Consider the following 5332-nt stretch of genomic DNA (forward strand, 5'->3'; position numbering starts at 1 on the left):
TGTTGCAGGGAGAGGATGTGGTCGATCTGTGCCAGCTACACGCACAAATGAAACACCTTCCTCAGGTGAGAGTAGGCGACAGAACCTTCAGCGATATTTGGCCAGGCCTAATGCGGCTCTACGAATGGAGAGGCCTGAACAAGTACAGGCGATAGTAGATTGGGTTGTTGACAGTGCCTCCAGTTCCTTCACATTGTCTCCTACCCAGTCTCCTGCTGAAAGATCAGAGTTGGCACCTGCAGCCGATGTCCATTAGTCTTTCACCTCACCCCCTTGCAAATCAGCCATGCAGTCTGAGCCCCAAATCATGCAGAAGTCTCTTCTGCTTTTTGATGACTCTGTTAGCAGGGTTTCCCAGGGCCATCCACCTAGCCCTTCCCCAGAAGTGGAAGAGATTAAGTGCACCGATGCCCAACCACTTATATTTCAAGATGAGTACATGGGAGGACCATCGCAGCACGTCTCGGATGATGACAAAAACCAGGTGCCAACTGCTGGGGCTTTTGAAAGTGTGCAGACCGACATGGAGGGCAGGGGTGAAGACTGGGTGGAAGATGATGTGGAGGACGATGAGGTTCTCGAAACCACATGGAATCAAGGTCATGCGAGTGACCTGTGTAGTTTGGAGGAAGAGGCGGTGGTTGCACAGAGCCACCAGCACAGCAGAAGAGGGAGCAGGGTGCAAAAGCGGAGCTGCCGTCCTCTAGACAGTACGACTGCTACTGCCCACCGCAGCAAGAGACTGAGCACACCAAAGCCAGCTCCAAGGAGTTCCCTGGCATGGCAGTTCTCCAGACAATGTGCTGACGACAAGACACGAGTAGTTTGCATGCTGTGCAATCAGAGCCGGAAGCGAGGCATAAACTTTCCCAACCTGAGTTCCTGCACCCACAAACACCAGGTACACAATTGTCCAGCCAGGGCACAGTTCTGGAGGATGATGAGGTGGAGTATGAGGAGGAGGAGATGAAGTGGAGGAACCTTGTTCACAGCAGGGTGGCACCCAGACCAGCTCATGGCCATCACTGGTGCGTGGCTGGGATGATACATAGGACACAGATGATACACCTCCCACAGAGGACAGCTTTTCTTTGCCTCTGGGCAGCCTGGCACACATGAGCGATTACATGCTGCAGTGTCTCCGCAACGACCGCCAAGTTGCCCACATTCAAATTCGTGCTGATTACTGGGTGGCCATGCTGCTGGATCCCTGTTACAAGGACAACGTACCATCCTTAATTTCCTCACTGGAGCGTGATCGTAAGATGCGCGAATACAAGCACACGCTGGTAGACGCGTTGCTGGTGGCATTCCCACCTGACAGCGGGGGCATACTGGAAGCACAAGGCGAAGACAGAGGAGGAGGAAGAGGTTGCCAACACAGCTGGGGCACCGCCAGCACCTCAGAAGGCAGAGTTAGCCGAAATGTGGAAAAGCTTTGTCAGCTTGCCACAACAACCAGCACCACCAGCTGATATTGAACGTCTTAGCAAGAGGCAGCATTTCACCAACATGGTGGAGCAGTATGTGTGCACATGCCTACACGTACTGAATGACGGGTCTGCCCCCTTCAACTTCTGGGTCTCCAAATTGGGCACATGGCCTGAGCTTGCCCTTTATGCCTTGGAGGTGCTGGCCTGCCCTGCAGCCAGTGTATTGTCTGAATGTGTGTTTAGCATGACTGGAGGGGGGTTATCACAGATTATATTTCCCAAATGTCACGGATGGTGTTGCAGAAAGCTGGAACTTATAAATAAACATCCGACTGGCTTGATCACAAACTAAGGAGCATATGGGTGAGCTCTATAAAACCCCTACAGCTCTCCCTGACTGCTATGCCCATGCAAAGGTCTTTATGGTAGACGATTGCATGCCCACGTACCTTATACTGTATGACACCTGAAAACCCTATAATAGTGAGGGGACACGACCACCAGCTCCCTGCACTTAATACGGACGGAGTCAGGGTCACCTAGAATCAAGCCAGCAAGGAAACACAAATAAAGGAAAATGACTTATCTGAGGAATTAGCAGTAGCAGCCTCCAGCAGTGAACAACTCATCCAGGAAGAAGTATAAACCGCAAAGTGAGGCAGTATGGGAGGGAATATAAAGGGAGACAATTAGTGTAAATAGGTGACAGCTGGGAGAAGGAAAGGAGATGACAAAGTGAAACCAAAACAAAGAACCTCATGCAAGAGGTAGAGAAGAACGTCTAAAAGACCTTCTCACAGAACTGGCGCTGACACCAATGTTTTGGGGTGTACCCTAATTTAAAAAAATACTAATAAATTTTAAATCAAAAAGCAGTGTAAGTAACCTCCTTCTTCTCCACCGGCGCTTCCACCTACACCGCCACATCCACTGCCTGCTCAACCTTCTACTCCATATGGACCTCGTCCTCCTAGATCATGATTATTATTATTATTTTTTTTTACATATTTTATGTTATTTAAAGTCATTTCTCTATCCACATTTGTTTGCAGAGCACTTGTCATGCTCTTAACCACATTTTGCTGGCATTTGCAGCCCTCTAGCAATTTCCATGACATTTTTACAGCCATTTTAGTGCTCAAAAGTTCAGGTCCCCATTGACTTCAATGGTGTTCGGGTTCGGGGTCAAGTTCGGGTTCCGAACTCGAATTTTTTTGTGAAGTTTGGCCGAACTCGTCGAACCCGAACATCCAGGTGTCCGCTCAACTCTATAGATAACCAATTCAATTAGGCCTTGATTCTCAAATTGGGGTGAATAAGCTGTCTAGTTCTCCTGTTAGTGGGTTGCCCACCTTGTTCAATAGCTAAGCAAATCTATTAGGCATTGATTCTCAAATTTTGGAAAATAACATCTTCTTTCACTATTATTGGGGTGTTCACTTTGCTTAATAGATAAGCAATTCTATTAGGCCTAATTCTCAAATTGGGGCGAATAAGCTGTCTAGTTCTACTGTTATTGGGTTGTCCACATTGTTTAATAGATAAACAATTCTATAAAGCCTTGATACTCAAATTGGGGTGCATAACCTTTCTTGTTCTACTGTTAGAGGGGTGTTTATCTTGTTTTTTACATAAGCAATTCTATTAGACCTTGATTCTGAATTTGGGGTGAATAAGCTCTTTAATACTACTGTTATTTGAGTGTCCACCTGCCTTTCACAGTAACTAATTCACTACCAGAAATGATTAGCTATGCATATATATTGCTGCACGGACAATTATTTTTTTAACTTTGCTCATTTCTATCAATGATATGACCTAATTGTTTCTTTAACCATTTAAAATCTAAACTATTTACTCCCCTTCCTGACCAGGCACATTTTCTGTTGTTTTTTAATTTTTTTAAATTTATTATTATAATTTTTTTATAGCACAACATGAAACTAAAGTTATTTTAATTTTTTTTATTATGTTCCCTTTCTGTAATAATTGGGATGCTAAGACCCAGCAGTTCCTGGCACCCAGCCTCCAATGGTAACATGACCACTAGGAACGAAGCTGGAAGTGGCATTGTCAATCATTGAGCACTGTGTATTTTGCGATCGAGAAAGCAAGGACAATTAAAAAAAACAAAAAAACATCCCTGCCTTCTTTAAGAGGGGCTCCGTTATCACTGACCACCCAGTCAATGAGCAGTCGGTCAATAACAATAAATAATATAAAATAAAAATAACAATAATAATAATAATAATAAAATAAATAAAAAATAATAATAATAATAATAGTAATAATAACAACCAAAAAATATTATTATTATTATTATTATTATTATTATTGTTATTTTTATTTTATATTATTTATTGTTATTGACCGACTGCTCATTAACTGGGTGGTCAGTGATAACGGAGCCCCTCTTAAAGAAGGCAGGGATGTTTTTTTGTTTTTTTTAATTGTCCTTGCTTTCTCGATCGCAAAATACACAGTGCTCAATGATTGACAATGCCACTTCCAGCTTCGTTCCTAGTGGTCATGTTACCATTGGAGGCTGGGTGTCAGGAACTGCTGGGTCTTAGCATCCCAATTATTACAGAAAGGGAACATAATAAAAAAAATAACCAAGGGTTTGTTCACATTTGAAAAATACTTCAGTGCAGGCTCTGCTTTAACCCCTTTGCGACACAGCCTTAGGTCTCATGCACACGACTGTCCGCAAAAAGCTGTTCCGTTGTTCCGTGATCCGTTTCCGTTTTTGTTTCCGTGTGTCTTCCTTGATTTTTGGAGGATCACCAGACATGAAAAGTGAAAAAAAAATCTAAGTCAAGTTTGCCTTGCAAAGGATAGGAAAAAAACGGACGCGGACGCGGATGACAATCTTGTGTGCCTCCGTGTTTTTTTCACGGACCCATTGACTTGAATGGGTCCGCGAACCGTTGTCCGTGAAAAAAACAGGACAGGTCCTATTTTTTTGATGGACTGGAAACACGGATCACGGATGACAAATGGTGCATTATCTGAGTTTTTAACGGACCCATTGAAAGTCAATGGGTCCGCAGAAAATCACGGAAAATGGAAAAACGGACACGGAACACAACAACGGTCGTGTGCATGAGGCCTTACTTCACCTTAAGGACCAGGCCATTTTTTGAAAATCTGACCAGTGTCACTTTAAATTGTGATAACTTTAAAACGCTTTGACTTAGGCTACTTTCACACCTGCGTTCGGGTGTCCGCTCGTGAGCTCCGTTTGAAGGGGCTCACAAGCGGCCCCGAACGCATCCGTCCAGCCCTAATGCATTCTGAGTGGATGCGGATCCGCTCAGAATGCATCAGTCTGGCAGCGTTCAGCCTCCGCTCCGCTCAGCAAGCGGACACCTGAACGCTGCTTGCAGCGTTCGGGTGTCCGCCTGGCCGTGCGGAGGCAAGCGGATCCGTCCAGACTTACAATGGAAGTCAATGGGGACAGATCCGCTTGAAGATGACACCATATGGCTCAATCTTCAAACGGATCCGTCCCCCATTGACTTTCAATGTAAAGTCTGGACGAATCCGTTCAGGCTACTTTCACACTTCGAATTTTTTCTAAGCTATAATGCAGACGGGTCCGTTCTGTACGGATCCAAACGTCTGCATTATAGGAGCGGATCCGTCTGTGCAGACATCAGACGGACCCGCTCTGAACGGCAGTGTGAAAGTAGCCTTATCCAAGCCATTCTGAGATAGTTTTTTCGTCACATATTGCACTTCATGACACTGGTAAAATGAAGTAAAAAAATAATAATTTTTATTTATAAAAAAATACCAAATTTAGCAAAAATTTGTAAAAAATTGCAAATTTCCAAGTTTCAATTTCTCTACTTCTATAATACATAGTAATACCTCCAAAAATAGTTATTAATTTA

The sequence above is a fragment of the Bufo bufo genome, chromosome 1, assembly GCF_905171765.1.
Source record: "Bufo bufo chromosome 1, aBufBuf1.1, whole genome shotgun sequence".
Lineage (NCBI taxonomy): Eukaryota > Metazoa > Chordata > Amphibia > Anura > Bufonidae > Bufo > Bufo bufo.